At 36.2% G+C, this 19,131-nt stretch overlaps 1 pseudogene; it reads right to left on the bottom strand.

Moving 5' to 3' along the window:
- LOC129534463 (DNA primase large subunit-like) overlaps positions 1-16,081 on the bottom strand; it is a 278,547-nt pseudogene extending 262,466 nt beyond the window's left edge.
- Positions 16,082-19,131: the final 3,050 nt, after the last annotated feature.

Here is a 19,131-nt window from a genome sequence, read left to right as displayed (position 1 = left end):
AAAAAAGGCATGACCATGAAGAAACCCACAGAGGTTACTCACAAAATTAATCACTCAGCATTGGTATTAGTAGGATCAAGAAAAAAAAACTTAAAAACCAACTATGGATAGTAACAAATAAAAATCTAGGAGTTTTGGGATTAATAGTACAACATCATAAGTCATCTGAATATCATTATGAAAACTGAATTAACTTATTTCCTAGAGAAACACAGAATAAAACTACCAGGAGTATATAACTGAAAGTGTGAACATGTCAGATACAGAAATAAAGTAAAATACTTACTGCCAAAGCCTTGGACAGTTTGGCTCTAAATTCATTCAGGATGATTGCCACAATGTCCTTAAGTGGTACGTAAGCAAAGCCATCTTCCAAATAGACTTTCCTTCCTCGAAACAAATCCAGAGCATCAGCAAAAGGGATCTGAATTAAGAGTGAAAGAGGCAAAATAAGTCAGCACCTGTCATTAAGAAATCCTCCTAAGTCTTCATATGTGTAAAGTATAAACAAAGAAATTCATTAGTCCTAGCAGAGCCAAAAGAATATCAAAATGATTAATTTATCCTCCTTAAAACTCAACAGCATTAGCAAGCAGTGGCAGAACAAAAATATGTTCGTTTCAGAGTTGATGTTTTGAAAAATAGTAACACTAAAAGGCCAAGTTGGAATGCTTTCTTTTATTCCTTAACCTCCGAATTTACAAAACATAATCCCCAGGATTTCAAACTCTTAACTCAAGAATTCTACACATGTTGCATTCACCTCACATATCCCGCATTGTATTCTGCATCAGAGAGAATCCTAATTTGTAAACAACATATTCAGAGCTGAAAATTACTTGTAAGTAAATTCTAATTTCTTCATGTATGTTTCCATTCTCACTCCAGAGAAATATATTGAGAAAGCTAATCTCAGTGCTAAGAAATGGAAATAATAAGCATTCAGTTTTGCTATTAAAATAAGTATTTGCCCCAAGAATTTATTTTTAAAAATCTTAGATTTTTAAACCCTATGAATAATCTTAAAATTCTAAGAGATGAGCAAAGTATGATATTAGTAAACTGTAAAAATCATTCTTACTCTCCAATAGAATTTTTCTTTTTTAAAAAAACGAGGTTAAAAAATTAGGTGAAAAATGATTCCCAAATTTCCTATTCATTCAAGTTTTAAGGAAGAATTAAATATAAATGCATACAATTTTCTGTATATCCAACGACATCTCACACTATAAACAGATCATGTGCTTTTTAACAACTTTCAATTAACTTACCGATTTCTACAGCTACAACACAGTCCCTGCCCTCATGGGCACACACGGAAAGTCAAACAGCCCCACAGGGTAGAATTGTGTGATACTGCACCAAATAGGTAGCTTACATAGGACATATTAGATGAGCAGGTAAGAGGGTTTACTGCAATAATATAGGGAAGAAACATGAGTTCTAGTCCAGGCTCTGATACTGACTAGACTTATTTGGTGAATTTAATGAATGCCTCTAAATCTCAGCAGCCAGATCTGTAAAACTGAGAGAGGGGAGGAAGAGATAGGCTAACTGACCCTTAGGGATTCTTTAGCCATAATATTTCATGATTCTAGCTTATTAAGGTGGTCACAGTGGAAACAAAAATGCCCAAGTAGAAGCAAAAGATGATGTGAAGGCAGAGTAACTGGAAATTTGTGGTGTAAGAGAAATAAATATTGATCGCCACACTCTAAGCTTGAAAGGCTGACTGAATGATGGCCCAACAGTCAAAACGAAGAAGCTGGAATGGGGCAGGACTTTAAACTACTGGCACTCACTCATAATAATTAGCACATTCTTTTCAAAGGAAATTGTGGGGTTGCAGTTATCAAATTGTAAAATGAATTTAAACTCTTCCCTCTTCCCCTTCTGGAAAAGTTCATATGAAGTAGTTATCTGAACTGAGTGGGGAGGGGAAACTGAGGTGGCCAAGCACAGGATGATGGAATCTGAGTAGGTTAAGGAGGGCATTCCCATAGGAAAAAACGTAGGCTTACAATGTCAGAGCCCAGTGGAATGACAGAGAGACCATGAGGCGAGACACCATGATGTCAGAGGCCAAGAGAAACGAAGGGGGGCTTCCACGCAAGGCAGCAATCCAAACACAGTGTTGGGCCAAATGGGTGATGAGGGTTTCCTGGCCCAGTGCAGGGTGTAAGAACCCAAACAATGCAAGGAGGTATTCCATTAGGAAAACAGCCTGTAATGGGAGGTCAGAGCGCAAGCAGGGTTGGGAATGCATCTGTGGAAGGAGACAGCCCAGGAGAGAACATTGGCACACCATTAGTGCAATGAGGACAGTATCTGTGCAGCAGACAGAGTAGCTGTGGTGATGAGAGGCTATAAAAACGGATTAATTAAATATGTATATAAAGCTCAATGCGACATATTTTACAAAACCTAGGAAGTATTTTACATGTTTACATACCTTATAAATGGACTCGAACCCCAACTTAAGTCCACTTAAACTTGGTGATGAGGCAACAATCTCCTGTTATCGAAGAGTCTTCTCTTCATCACTTATCTAAAAAAACATATTTTAAGCTGTTATAAAAATTTGAAGTCCTCATTCAGTTTCAATAAAATGATTTCCTGTTTTAATGAATACTGTTTACTTTTATTAAAAATTTTAAAACCTTGATATCTCAAATCATTTCTAACATGATATCTGAATCACTATCATTAGTGAAGGCAAAATACAGAAAAAAACCTAAATTGAATATTCTTTCAAATTTCAACCCTGCCAATTTCTGAAGGTATACATCAAAAGAACAGTAGCAGACAAAGAGAAAATATTTTAATGAGAAAAAGGAAAAAACTTATCGTAAAAACTCAGGTTAACATAGACTAAAAATTAGCATTATCCTAATTTGAGTTATGTTAATATATTAAAATATCCTAATTGAGGTTAGAGTGGTTTGACTATTTCTCAATTTTCTAGCCACATAAGACAATTCCAAACTTAAAACACTAGTTTTTCTAGGAACAACTATAAATTTATTATCTCAGACTGATTATGGCTTTATAAAAAATTGATAGATCTATTAGTACAAGCGTTAAACTTCTATACCAAAACATATATATATATTTGTAAATGAAGATGAAATATAAGTGACAATCTGAGGGAAATATTTACATCATCTGATGTGTGAGTTAGCCTCAGTAAGCCCCTAGTTGGCAGTATGTAAGCTTTCATAACCCAAAAGTAGTAAAACATGAACAGCCAATAGTTATATAAGTAAAAATAATAAATGCTAAATTAAAATAATAATGTGTACTGTTTTCCATCTATCAAAATGGTAAAAGTTAAAAAGATTTAGAATACACAGTGTTAGGACAATCTTTGTGTACCATACTTTGATAATATATATCAAATAGCCTTTAAAAACGCAGATTGTAACTATTTTATTTTCAGATTAATCACAAGTAAATAACAGGACAAGCACACAAATAAAAACGTTTCTTTATTACAGTGTTATTTATAATAATAAAGAAAAAAACTAAATGTCCAACATGTATCTAGTTAAACAAACTGCAGTAGAACTTGCTGTTTCAGTAAAACAGGCTGTATTATTTAGGTCAACCTCCTAGAGAAAACAAAACAAAACAAAACAAAACACTGATAAAATTTTAAAAACATCTTTACAGCACAGAAAGTTAATATACAAAGTCAGGCCCACACAAAGTGGGATATCTGACGAGAGACCTTCCTGCTCAAATGATGTAGGATATCAGGGAATCCCAAGCCTTGAACTTGTTTTAAGGCGGTACCTGATTCAAATGCCCAGGCACCTCGCAAAAGCAAACTCAAATCCTCTCTGGAGGAACCTTCACAGTACACCTCAAAGTATTCCTACAAATAAATTTCCAAATACAATGTCAAGCACGTTGTATTTTATAACAAGGTATAGAATAAAACTATACTTCACGAACAAAAACAACAGAGAAGAATTCACAAAGTTTACAGATAATAACTATGCTACCATGTGTACAGAAATAAAAGACAAGCACAATCTGTATGAAGTGGAAACTATAAAAAGTGATTTTCTTTTTAAAAGCAAAAGGCTGGGCATGGTGGCTCACGTCTATAATCCCAGCACTTTTGGAGGCCAAGGCGGGAGGATCACTTGAGTCCAGGAGTTTGAGACCAGCCTGGGCAACATGGTAAGACCCCATCTCTACAAAAAAAAAAAAAAAATTAAAACATTAGCCAGGTATGGTGGTATACACTTGTTATCTCAGCTACTTGGGAGGCTAAGGTGGGAGGATTGCTTGAGCCCAGGAGTTAGAGGCTGCAGTAAGCCATGATCACATTACTGCACTCCAGTCTGGGTGACACAGCAAACCCTTATCAAAAAAAAAAAAAAAAAAAAAAAGAAGAAGAAGAAAAAGCTTTCTGATGTGCTGTTTTACGTCACTGAATGGAACCTGGGTTTTCATCAAAAAGGTTCCAAACACACAGTTTGTAGAATCTAACAAATGACATTTCTGAGCCCATTGAGCCCTTACAGGAACATACAAACATCCAGCCCTAAGACCTAAAATCAAGCAGCGTGCACAAAACCTTTGTGATGTGTTGTTTTATATCAATAAATGAAACCTGTGTTTTATTAAACAGGTTCCAAACACACGTTTAGATGAATGTAAGAAATGACATTTCAGAGATGATTAGGCCTATATAAGGAAAAAAAGGAAAAAGAAAAAAAAATTTCTAGAAATAGACAAAAAAATTTAGGCACAGAAATTTAAAACTCAATGGAGTCAGGAAGAAACCCCTGAAATTCCTGTAGCTGTGAACAATTACTTGAGGATGAACCAGAACCTTATCAGCCTTCATATGGATCTACAACCCATTTTCAACTTATCTAGTGGTTCTGAGATCTCAGATCCCAGATTTAAATTAAAATTGTCCTGGACCAGCAATGACCCCAGGCCAATGAAAAAAAAAAAACAAATGAAAACCCTTCTAGAAAGATATAATCCTCCTAAGCTTCAATATAGTCCACAAATAACTTTCGAAACACAATCTCCAGCATACAACAGTAACAAAGCACACCAGGAAATGAGACTCCATGAATAAAAACAATATAGGCAAGAACAAAAAAGGATCAAGATTGAAAAAGAAGAACTGAAACTATATTTGCAGATTATATGATTTAGTATACTTAGAAAATCCAGAAGAATCCACGATAAATTATTAAAACTATTGGCCTAATTGAGTCAGGTTTCTGGATTCAAATATAGAAAAACCGGCAGGGTGCGGTGACTCACACCTGTAATCCCAGCACTTCAGGAGGCTGAGGCGGGTGGATCATGAGGTCAGGAGTTTGAGACCAGGCTGGCCAACATGGTGAAACCCCATCTCTACTAAAGATACCAAAAAAAAAAAAAAATTAGCTGGGCATGGTGATGCATGCCTGTAATCCCAGCTACTCAGGAGGGTGGGGAAGAAGAATTGCTTGAACCTGGAAGGTGGAGGTTGCGGTGAGCCAAGATTGTGCCACTGCACTCCAGCCTGGGTGACAAGGCGAGACTCGGTCTCAAAAAATAAAAAATAGAAATAAAAAAATATAGAAAAACTAATTGTATTTCTATATGCCAGCAACAAAATTCAGTAAGGGAATTTTTTAAGCTACAATTTACAACAGAATTAAAACTATCAAGAATTTAGGAATAAATCTAACAAAATATGTGCAAGGCCTTCACCAACAAAAATATAAAATCTTAGAGAAACTGGAGAAAAATTAATTAACAGAGATACCCTAAACATCAATCAGAAAACTTAATATTGTAAATGTTTTAAATCTCTTCAAATTAACCTATAGATTCAATACAATCCCAAACAAAATCGTAATAGCTTTTGTGTATGCCTCTGTGTGTGGACGTTCTGGTTCTAAAATGTACATGAACATGCAAAGGGCCAAGAACAGCCAGAACACAAATAACAAAAAAAAAGAGTCAATCCAATAGAAAAATTAGCAAAAGACATTAACAGGCACTTTACAAATGACAAAACTCAAAGAGCCAAAAAATGTATTAAAAGATGCTCAACCTCCTTAGTCATCAGGGTTTGAAACCATAATGGAAACCTCAATGACATACCACTACATGACAATTAGAATGGTTAAAATATACAAATGGCCAGGCATGGGAGTTGGCATCTGTAATCCCAGCTACTTGGGAGGCTGAGGCGGTTGGATCGCTTGAGGCCAGGAGTTTGAGACTAGCCTGGGTGACTAAGTAAAACCCCCATCTCTAACAGGGTCTTGTTTGTTCACCCAGGCTGGAATGTAATGGTATGATCACGGCTCACTGAGTAATTGAACTTTCTGAGTAATTGGGACTACAGGCACAAACCACCACGCCCAGCTAATTATTCTTAAATTTTTTTAATATTATATTTTTTCTTATAGAGATGGGATCTCCCTATGTTGCTCAGGCTGGTCTCGAACTCCTGGGCTCAAGGGATCCTACTCCCTTGCCCTCTCAAAGTGTTAGAATTACAGATGTGAGCCACCATGCCTGGCCATTTTTAAAATTTTTTATAGAGACACGGTCTTACTATGTTACCCAGGCTAGTCTCAAATCCCTAGAATCAAGCGATTCTCCCACCTTGGCCTCCCAATAGGCTAAGATTACAGGCATAAACCATTATACCCAACCTAAAAAAAAAATTTTTTTAATTAGCTGGGTGTGATGGTGCGTACCTAGTAGTCCCAGCTGAGATAGGACTACAGACACACACCATTACACACAGCTAATTTAAAAAAAAAAAAAAAAAAAAAGGCTGAGGTGGGAAGATCTCTTGAGCCCAGGAGTTTAAGGCTACAGTGAACTATGATCACACCACTACCCTCTAGACTGGGCAACAGAGGAAGGGTCAGCATCATCCTTATACCACAATCTGGCGGAGATACAACAACAAAAAAAAGAAAACATCAGGCCAATACCCTTGATGAACACTGATGCAAAAATCCTCAACAAAATACTTGTAAACCGAATCCAGCAGCACATCAAAAAGCTTATCCACCACGATCAACTTGGCTTCATCTCCAGGATGCAAGGTTGGTTCAACATATACAAATCAATAAATGTGATTCATCACATAAACAGAACTAAAGATTAAAAACCACATGATTATCTCAATAGATGCAGAAAAAGCCTTCAATAAAATTCAACATCCCTTCATGTTAAAAACTCTCAATAAACTGGGTGTTGAAGGAACATACCTCAAAATAATAAGAGCCATATATGACAAACCCACAGCCAATATCATACTGAATGGGCAAAAGCTGGAAACATTCCCCCTGAAAACCCGCACAAGACAAGTTTGCCATTTCTCACCACCCCTATTCAACATAGTCTTGAAAGTTCCTGCTAAGGCAATCAGGCAAGAGAAAAAAATAAAGAGTATTCAAATAGGAGGAGAGAAAGTCAAACTATCCTTGTTTACAGATGACATAATCCTATATCTAGAAAACCCTATTGTCTCAGCCCAAAAGCTTCTTAAGCTGATAAGCAACTTCAGCTAAGTCTCAAGATACTAAACTAACATGCAAAAATCACTAGCATTCCAGCTGAGTGAGGTGGCTCACACCTGTAATACCAGCAATTTGGGAGGCTGAGGCAGGTGAACCACCTCAGGTCAGGAGTTCATGACTGCCCAACATGGCAAAACCCCGTCTCTGCTAAAAATACAAAAAGTAGCCGGACATGGTGGCACACACCTGTAATCCCAGCTACTCAGTGGGCTGAGGCAGGAAGATCCCTTGAACCTGGGAGGTGGAGGTTGTAGTGAGCTGAGATCGCGTCACTGCAGTCCAGCCTGGGTGACAGAGCAAGACTCTGTCTCAATAAATAAATAAATAAATAAATAAATAAATAAATAAATAAATAGCATTCCTATACACCAACAATAGCCAAGCCAACAGCCAAATCAAGAAGGCAATCCCATTTACAATTGTCACAAAAAGAATAAAATTCCTAGGAATACAGCTAACAAAGGAAGTAAAGGACCTCTTCAAGGAGAACTACAAACCACTGTTCAAAGAAATCAGAGATGACACAAACAAATGGAAAAATATTCCATGCTCATCGATAGAAAGAATCAGTATCACGAAAATGTCCGTACTGTCTGATGCAATTTATAGATTCAATGCTAATCCCATCAAACTACCACTGACGTTCTTCACAGAATTTTTTTAAAACTATTTTAAAATTCATATGGAACCAAAAAGGAGCCCAAATAACCAAGACAACCCTAAGCAAAAAGAACAAAGCTGGTGGCATCACACTACCCTATTTCGAACTATACTACAGGGCTACAGTAACCAAAAGAGCATGGCACTGGTATAAAAATGGGCACATAGACCAATGGAACAGATTAGAGAAACCAGAAGTAAGACTGCATGCCTACAACACTTGATCATCAACAAACCTAACAAAAACAAGCAACGGGGAAAGATTTCCCTATATAATAAATGGTGCTGTGAGAACTGGCTAGCCATACATAGAAAATTGAAACTGGACCCCTTCCTTATACTATATACAAAAATCAACTCAAGATGGATTAAATACTTAAATGTAAAACCTAAAACTATGAAAACCCCAGAATTGGCATTACCAATCAGGACATAAGCACAGGCAAAGATTTCATGATGAAAAAACCAAAAACAATTGAAACAAAAGCAAAAATTGACACATGGGATCCAATTAAATTAAAGAGCTTCTGCACAGCAAAAGAAACTATCAACAGAGTAAACAGACAATCTAAAGATTGGGAGAAAATTTTTGCAATCTATACATCTGACAAAGGTCTAATATCCAGTATCTATAAGGAACTCAAATTTACAAGAAAAAAATAAAACATTAAAAAGTGGGCAAAGGACACGAACAGACCCTTCTCAAAAGAAGACATACATGCGGCCAACAAACATATGAAAAAAAAAAAAAACTCAATGTCAGTGATCATTAGACAAATGCAAATCAAAACCACAATGAGGTACCATCTCACACCAGTCAGAATGGCTACTACTAAAAAGTCAAAAAACAACAGATGCTGGCAAGGTTGTGGAGAAAAAGGAATGCTTTTACACTGCTGGTGGAAGAGTAAATTAGTTCAACCATTGTGGAAGACAGTGTGGGGATTCCTCAAAGACCTAGAGGCACAAATACCATTGGAGCCAGCAATCCCATTACCGGGTATATACCCAAAGGAATATAAATCATTTTATTATTTTATTATGAAGATACATGCACACATATGTTCACTGCAGCACTATTCACAATAGCAAAGACATGGAATCAACCCAAATGCCCACTAATGGTAGACTGGATAAAGAAAATGTGGTACATATACACCACGGAATACTATGCAGCCTTAAGAAGGAATGAGCTCATGTCCTTTGCAGGGACATGGATGGAGCTGGAGGCCATTATCCTTAACAAACTAACACAGCAACAGAAAACCAAATACCACATGTTCTCATTTATAAGTGGGAGCTGGATGATAAAAACACATGGACACTTGGTGGAGAAAAACACACACTGGGCCTTTTGGAGGGTGGGAGGTGAGAGGAGGGAGCGCATCAGATGCTGGGCTTAATACCTCACTCACCATTTATTATATGAAAGTTGAAATACAGCAGAGGATGAAGTTTAGGTGTGTCAATCTAGTAGATTATTCAAAAGTTGATGATGACTGAAATCCATGTGTACTATCTACTAGTTACTATGCTATTTTACTTATACTATCTCACTTAATCCTACTAATAACCCTATAAGCTGGATATTATCTTAGTTTTATAGCTAATTAATATGAGTAGAAACCAAACTGGATTTCCAACCAAAGTCTATCCAATGCTAAGGTCCACTAGGCCATGTGGTCTCCAAACAAATAAACAGATACTACTTTGCAGGAAAGCTAAACAAACATGTAACATTAAAAGCAATGGAAGACAAATTCATCAACTGGAAATTTTCACCTCAATTCCTCTTTGGTGATGGACAAGATAAAGATACAGAAACTAAAAGTGTAATACAACTAGATGCCATGAGAAGTTTCATAGGTAAAAATTTTAAAGGGTCAGAGCACAAATTACAGATAATCAACACTCATTGTAGAGTATGTAAATTGAGGTTTAGCAATAGCAAATATTTCCCTAAGAGCTAAAGCCAGATTATTTTGCTTTAGTATTTGCTATGTTTACATATATCTCTGTTGACAGTAACTTCTCTACTTAATTGACTATTTACCTTTCACTTTGCATTCCATAAGGGAAATTCTCTGAAACTCAAATAGGCAACCAGACACACAATGCAGAAAATATCTGAGAGGAAGTAGCTATTTTAAGTTTTAGAGCCAAGCTGTAATTCTCAAACAGCAATTAATGAAGGAAGAAACTGATTGGGGAGATAGGGTGAAAGGAGAAGAAATCTTCATGTCTTCGCAATGCTCTTTCATTGCTTTTTAAGTAAGCATCCAATCTAAATATAAAAATATATTTCAAATTTTCCCAGTAAACATTTATCTGAAATTAAATGAAATTTTAATATACATCTCTGTGTTCCCCATCATTAATAAGAATAATTATAATTGATTACATGTATTGTTTGTTGCCCAAATAAATCCTGCCTAGATCTGGCAAAACTGAAATTGAAGCCAAATGTGTTAACCTGTCATGATCCTTTTATAATCACCTTTTACCCAGCAATAAAGAAACTAGTATCTTTGAACATACAGATGTTTGTCCTAATATTGTTTTAGGTTCTAACTAAACAAATCCCACATTAATAACTAAGTACCACTAATACTTCACCTAGCATAATATAGTATCTCACCTTTCCCTGAATTCAAGTATTTGTATTACTGATACCACAGTTATTTCTAACTTGGTAAGCAATTAACTACTTACCAAGTAAATGTCAGGGAAGCACACATCAGTTCAACTGCCACACAACAGAATACTTTAGCTACAAGAGACTTTACTTCTCCAAATAGTCTTCTGCCTTGGAAATATACAAGATATAATTTTGAAAAAAAAAACAAAAAACCTCAAGAACTTAAATAAAAATTAGAGTTTAATGCAGTATTTCTTCTCATTGAAATCTACCCCCACCCAAAGAAGAATAAAAGCTATCTAGTCTTGTTCAGATTAGAAGTTATAGATAAAATTCTGGGCTGGGCGCAGTGACTCATGCCTGAAATCCCAGCACTTTGGGAGGCTGAGGTGGGCAGATCACCTGAGGTCAGGAGTTTTAGCCCAGCCTGGCCGACATGGTGAAACCCCATCTTTACTAAAAATACAAAAATTAGCCGGGCATGGTGGCCCACGCCTGTAATCCCAGCTACTCAGGAGGCTGAGGCATGAAAATAGCTTGAACCTAGGAGGCAGGCAAAGGTTGCAGTGAGCTGAGATCGCACCACTGCACTCCAGCGCGGGTGGCAGGGTGAGACTCCATCTCAAAAACAAAAAAGTTATAGATAGAATTCTAAGGAATTCAATGTGTTTCTAAACTTTTCGCCCAAAGTAAGCAAACACACTCTAAATCATGCACATTCGATCTAAATTTCATGTCACTTCCTGTTTCATGGCCTATGAGTAAATATTCTGGTTTTCTTTGATGAATTAAAAAATACATCCATTTGTCAAACAAATTCTAAATCTTCATTTATCTATTTAGTTATAACCAAAATGGAAATGGAAAATACAAGACAATTCTCACTGAAAAGTGTAGGATGACTGTCTGAAACTTTACTATTAAATAATTAGTATAAACTGCTATTAACTTCATTATTTCTAAATCCTAAAATAATCCTGAATATTCTCTTTACTCTCGCTTTCTCCTTAAAAACTATTGGACAAAATGTAAGGATATTTCATTTATTTAGGTTCTCCTAAATGAGATTACCTGCTGCATACCTAAAAAAAATACTCATTCTCTGAAAGAGCAAGACAAGATTAAATGGCTTCCTACTTCTACTAACAAAGAATACAAGTAAAAACAGATAGAGTGCAACAATTATAAAAGCAGAGTAAAGTAGTAGAGAGAATAGTTTTCAAAATCATAGAAACCTGTCTTTGAATCTTAAACTGGTTAGTTAACCTCTTTACACCTTAGTTTCTTCAGGGATAAAATGAAGAAAATCATACCTATCTCATGTAGCTTTTCTTGGGATTAAATAAAGTATGTAAAGTGTGTACAATAGGCCTAACATACAGCACACCCTTAGTACATGGTAAACACTTGTTGTTACTACCTGTAATTTACATTTTGATTAGTTTCTATATTTCAGGCTTTTTCCTCAAGTAATAAAGTGAAATGTTTACTGCAACTAATGCAGTTTCTATAAACTTGTCATTTCATTAAACTAGCACAGGTCTTGGTGTATAGGGGAATTCAAAATAACTGATAAAAGCCAGCTAGGTTATCACTGCAACATCTTATAATCAAGGTGTAGTATGCTTCACAAAGTAAACATCCTCCTAAAAAGAGGTGTGTAAACAAATGTCTCAACATGAAACACACATTTTTTGAGTGACTTACATTACTATTTTAGAGATGCTCAACCTTCACTCTGATTAATGTTCAATCAATAGAGACTCTGAATATTCTAGCTTTGAAGTTCTGCTCTTGCCACTACTACTCATAATTCCCCACATCTCAATCCCTATTAATCATATCCACCCACTCAACAGTCAGTACCTCAATGTTTCAAATGGTAGTACATGGTATAATGGTATAATTTTTTATCAAGTAAAAATTACACTGGGTTTTAACTGTTTTGGCAAAGTTATATTTCCATGTTCCAAAATTATGTTGTTTTATATGCTGCCTTGCTAATAGAATTAAGGATTTTGGCTGTGTGTCTTTTTCTTTTTTATATTCTTCATCAAACCAGGAACTGAGAGAGGCAATTTCACTCTGTTGAAATCCTGAAAGCAGATTAAGGAGCAGCTCTAGAGAGGCAAATACTTTACACAGTAAATAGAAGGGTAATGGATGTCTGTGTAGACTGTATCGCTATTCACCCTGTACTGAGTCCCTCACTGAGGGAGAATTATACACCCCCTACCTGCTGAACTAAAGCGCAGCCAAGTGACTTGCTTTGGCCAGTGAAATGTGAGTGGAAGTGACGTGTGTCATTCCTAAGCAAAAGCTTTATAAGCATGTAGTTTACCCAGTTCTCTCCTCCTTTTGCCGCAGCAACTGGTGAAGTTCCGGTATACAGAGCCTACTCGATCCGCCTGAGTCCAGGGACAAAATGACACACAGCAGGGTTGTAGCTGGCCCATGAATACATAGAATATGAACAAGGAACAAACCTTTCTGTAAGTCACTGAGGTTTGGGGGTCGTTACCAATGCATAACCTAAACTGACTGGAATAGCGACCTTCATCTTTGCATCACACATTGTCATCAATAGTTTTTTCAGCACATACTTCCAATATATGTATATTTATTTATAAATTATATGCATGTATTACTGTACATTCTGCACTTAAAACATGCCATACCCACCCCCAAAATGTGGAACAGATGAGACTAAAAATATATGTTGTATTATTTATTTCTTTCCCACATTCCCAAATGATCATCTCGGGGATGCCATGTTGGAACCACTAGTCTAGTACACTGGCCTCAAAAGTAACGATATAAATAAGGCTTCCCAGAGATTTAAGCTTCTATAAGCTTCCAATCAACAATACTCAATCACGTTTATAAATAGTTTGGATAGTTTTCTATTTGAATCTACAGAGCTCTCTTAGACCCTGGCCATTAAGTAAGTATGTACATTACTTGCCAGTGAAGCTTTTTAAAATTACAGATTCCTGGTGTCACCCAGACCTACAGATTGAAGCCCTGAGGTGTATGTTTTTTTTTAAGGTCCATTAGTGGTTCGACATACATCACTGGTCTAAACAGCATATCCCAGGAAAAGAATCCGCTTTTCTAAAATAAATGTATGAGATACATATATATATATATTTATATATATATATATATATAAAACAATTAGGAATCATTTCATTTATAAAGAAATTAAAACTGTGAATAGTTCAAATGCTGAAAGCAAACATCATACTTTTTAATACTGTTATTATCATTTCAAATAAATATAGGTTCTATATTGGTAGCAAATACTGTGATTATAAAGGGCAAGTTGTTTCCCAAATGCACTGTGATGTAATCATCAATCTGGAGTACATGGGGATTAAAGATGGCTGCAAAGTCTTTGACACATCCTCCGTTGAGAGCTAAGATCTATTTGCCCTCCCCTTGAATCTGGCCTGGCCTGTGACTACTTTGACAGGAATGAGTGATGCCCTGCCAGGCCCAGGCCTATTTTTTGAGAGGACTGGCAGATTCTGCCTTGTTTTCTTGGAGTCCTAGATCACGAAGTAAGAAGTCCAACCACCTCGTTTGAGGCATCACATGGAAAGGCTTCCAGCAGAGTCCAGCCTTTTAGAAGTCCTCACATATGCACAAGCATGTGAGTAAAGCTGTCTTAGACATCCTAGACCTAGAAACCCCATATATAATACTATGTGGAAGAGAACAATTGCCCTGTAAGCCCAATCTGAATCCCTAACCCTCAAAAGTGTGAGATATAATAAGATGGGTATTGTTTTAAGTTTTAGAATTAAGTTTTGATTTTAAGTTTTAATGTTAGGTTTTGTAATTGTTGTTTTAGGTTTGGAGGTATTTCTGACACAGTGATAAAAAACCCAAATATTTATCAACCTAAAATAAGTTAGTTTTAAACATTTTTTTCTATCTGTAATACAATTCTTACAATGTACTTTCTTCATTTAAATGTATAAAGGAGAGCCATATAATAGGAAAAAACTTTAATTGGAAAATCCTTAACAAAGAGACAAAAATAGAAAATAAAAAAGGAAATAATTACCACTCCGTGGTTGAATTAATTAACTAAAATTGATAGGATAGTATGGTACTTCACTCACAAATTTTTTTGTCATTTATAATCATCCAAAACATTAAAAGTTAGAAAATGAATAATTTAATATCCTGACATTCTAATTAGTATGTTGATGTCTCAGTAATACTGTCAAGCTAATCAATATAAAAATCAATTGTCTGGTTACTTCATTACTGTTTCTTTTTTAATAGCATAGGCACATTTGGAATATAGTAAAATTAACACTAAAAAGGAAAGATTATTTACTTATACTAAAGCATATTTCTTCTCTTCTACAAGAGAACAAATATTTTTGAAAGAAAACAGGTAATTTAATCAAGACCTCTACCTCCTTGCTATCTCATGAGAACACCGTGCTAGCGTAAATTAACATAACCTTATTCCCTCCTTTTTCCTCCACCCTAGCCAGCTGCTCCCCACTTACAGATTATTGCTCTCCACGTTTCAATGCCTCAAGTTCATCATATCCTTCTGGCACCTCATTATGGTGACCAACCATCCCAGTTTGTCCAGGAATGAGAGGTTTCTAAGGATGTGGGACTTTCAGTACTAAAACTGGAACAGGCACGGTCCAAATCCAAATGTTGTCGACATCATAACATCCACCTTCTTGCCACTGTCCAAATGGACTGCTACACCCATATGGATGATCCAGTCAACACTAGTTTCACACAGTCGCCGGCATCCTCTGACTCACTCACACTCCACTTCTGCAGCCCACTCCCACGATCACAGCACAATTCACAAGCAACGCATCACCCCTACCCTCACACATTTTCCCCAACCACATCTCCATGTCCTTCCTGCTCACTTACTCCATTATCCCCACTACACAGGCTCTTTGTGTCCATCAAAGTTCCTTTTTAACTTTAAACTCTTCCTAGTTTCAATTTTCTTCCCCTAAAATACTTTGCCCTCCAATTAAACCAACCTATCTGCACTTCCTATAGCGCACCATGTCTTTCTTTCACTTCTATGACTTTACACATATTTACCACATCTGAAATGTCTTTCTATACCCTGTGTTTCTACTGGCAAATTTCTATGCAACTAACACGTTACCTCTGCAAAGTTGCACCAGATTTCCTCAGGCATAGTTACTCCCACATCCATGCTGGCTGCTTGAAGATACAGTTTTTTTTATATTATTTATGTACAATACTATAAGCATTTATATCTCCCTCACTAACATATGAACCTAAGCATGGGTAAATATGTCATACGATTATATTCCCTAAGCACGGGTAAATATGTCATAACGATTATATTCCCAGTTTTTTTTTTTTTTTTTTTTTTTTTTTGAGATATGGTCTCACTCTGTTGCTTAGGCTGGAACAGCTCACTACAGCCTTGATCTCCCAAGCTCAAGCAATTCTCCGGCCTCAGCCTCCCAAATAGCCCGGGATTACAGGCGTGCTAACGCGCCACCATGCCCAGCTGATTTTTCATTTTCTGTAGAGACTGGGTCTCATTATGTTACCCAGGCTGGTCTCAAACCCCTTAGCTCAAACAATCCTCCTGCCTTGGCCTCCCAAAGTGCTGGGATCACAGGCGCGAGCTACCACACACAGCCTATACTCCCAGTTCTTACCACAATACCTGATGAAATGTTTACTGACTGAAATATACAAACTATGGAAAGTGACAATATTCAAACTGAAGAAATACAGAAAAGCTTAGAATAATAGAAAAATAAATATTCTGTGTGATGAAACCCCAAAAAACTAAAAATTATTAATGATAGGATGTAATAAAATAAATTCATCAAAAGATAAAAAACATTAATTCACGAAAAGGCACAAAAATTCATACACACAAAATAATGTTCAATTCCGCTAATAATTAAAGAACAGTTAAGAAGTTGCTAGACCAACAAGCAGTAATAAGGCTGTCCTAGAATTGGCACTGTGACAGAGATAGAGGGAAAACATGCAATTAAGAACGATAGAAAGGAAATACCAAGAAGTTATGACAGAATCATGCCTGAGTGAATGTAACAGCAGTGCCTTTAATAAAAATCATCTTTCCTGACAGTTTCTCCAGATGAGCACAAGGGTAGTTAAACAAATTAAAGAAATAATACTTCTCTATTAATTTGATATAATAATTTAAGAAGCTATTTTAACTTAAATTTTTAAAAAATCTTTATAATTCTTTAGACCATCACCTCTCCAGCCCAGTAAGCTATCTTGACTTGACGCTCAGAATATGTTAAGGGGAGAGGGGAACAATTTGCAACATCACCAACAGCACAGCAGCAGATGGACTCCGTGCTATTAGCAGTTTCTGATTTCTTAAGTTATTCAGATCTACATCTCACTGAAAACAACAAAAATGATGGACAAAACACTTAAAAATATTAGCTTAGCAGCATTTAAAAAATGCTGTTAAACTAATATTTAGTTTAAAAGGGAACTTGCTGGCCAAATTTTGAGGCAAACCCAGGAGAACTAATGCCATTTTTGCTCTGAGGACATTAGTAAATGCCATCTCCTCATACTTCAGATCTTCAGTCTCAAGGGGCAAGGTAGCAAAAGACAAGGATTAGGGCCTGCCAAGCGGAAGACTCTTGCAAGAGGCCCTCCCTATATTAAACTGGAGACCCAAACGATAACATCTTCAGAGAAAGAGTGAACTAGAATCGACCCACCATCTCTCTCCTAACCACATAAGAATGAAGGGCAAGCTGACTTGTCACTGAGCAAAGCAGGAAAAGAAAAAGGTAGAAAAATGAAGTTTTTGAGAAGCTGTGGCCACCCAAAGTATATATGGTGTGGATGGGCCAGAGACACAATCCTAAATGCAGTTTAAAAAGTGTCCTTGACTTAATACCTGACATAATACCCCTAAAGTAATACTCCCAGAAACCTGGCAAAAGCAAACACAGTACCTCTCAGAGGAGAGCACATTCACCCTGAAAATGTCCTGAAAAAAGGCTGTGGGAGGGCAATAACCAGTTAAAGATAACCAACCACGCAAGGAAATAAGGCAACATGGGTGAAAGACAATCACAAACCATAGCAGGAACAAACCACACAGATTTTAACTCTTAGAATTATCAGACAGATTAAAAAGCAACCTACAACAAATTTGAAAAAGAAAAGCAAATATTAAAATATCTGCAAGGAATAGGAATCCACAAAAAGTAACATAGCAGATGTGGGAAAAAAAAATAAATAAATTACAGTAGCCAAAATTTAAAATTCAATGGGAATAGAACAGACAAAACAGAATAGAGAAATAACAAACTGGGAAATAGTTCAGAAAAAATAATCTGTAACTCAGCAGAGAAAGAACAAAAAGAAGGAAGACACAACCTGAGGATGAAAAGTGAATGACTCAGAAGACCTAAAATACAGCTGACTAACACACCAGACAGAGAGGAGAAAGAACAGGTAGAGGGAAGTTTAAAAGCAATAATGGCTGAGAATTTTCCAGAATTAATACAAGACACCAATCTACAAATTCAAGAATGCTGGTGAAACTCAAGCAGGATAAATAAAAAGAATTCTACTTCTAGACAAACAGAATATTTAAATCAAACAAAAGTAAATTAAATAGAATATCTTAAAAGGAGACTAAGAGCAGGGTGGCTATCTTACCTTCAAATGAGCTACAGTTAGACTAACAGCTGATTTCCCCACAGCAAGAGGAGAAGCCAGAAGACAGCAGAGTGATATATCTTAATGTGCTAAAAGAAAGTACATGCCAACCTAGAATTCTATATCCAGCAAAAATGTCTTCCAATAAAGGAGACAATCTCTTATTTCTTCTTTGGATGAAAAGGTATAGTATATAGTAATAAAACATAAAAAACACATTTCACTTGAAACTAATGCAAGATGAAGACAGACATGTATGGAAACATGAACATTTAATGTTTTCTTGTATGTCTCCTTTATACTTATAAACATATGATTTTTTATTACTAATTGCTTACATATATAATTGTGTCATGGTTCTTCAGTAGATGAGTAGACCCAAGGGTGATGGACCATTTATATGTTTTCTTGGGTCTCCCCTCTACACACTCTCACCCATACTTTGCCCAGTTTGGGAAATATTAACTACTGAGATGGTCAATAGTTCATGACTGAACTCCTAAGATCATAATTCACTTTTACCCAAATGTAGTTGAAATTTTATTTCAATAATTTAACATT

This window comes from Gorilla gorilla, chromosome 5, assembly GCF_029281585.2.
Source record: "Gorilla gorilla gorilla isolate KB3781 chromosome 5, NHGRI_mGorGor1-v2.1_pri, whole genome shotgun sequence".
NCBI classification, from domain to species: Eukaryota; Metazoa; Chordata; class Mammalia; order Primates; family Hominidae; genus Gorilla; species Gorilla gorilla.
This window is presented reverse-complemented; position numbering and strand designations above follow the sequence as displayed.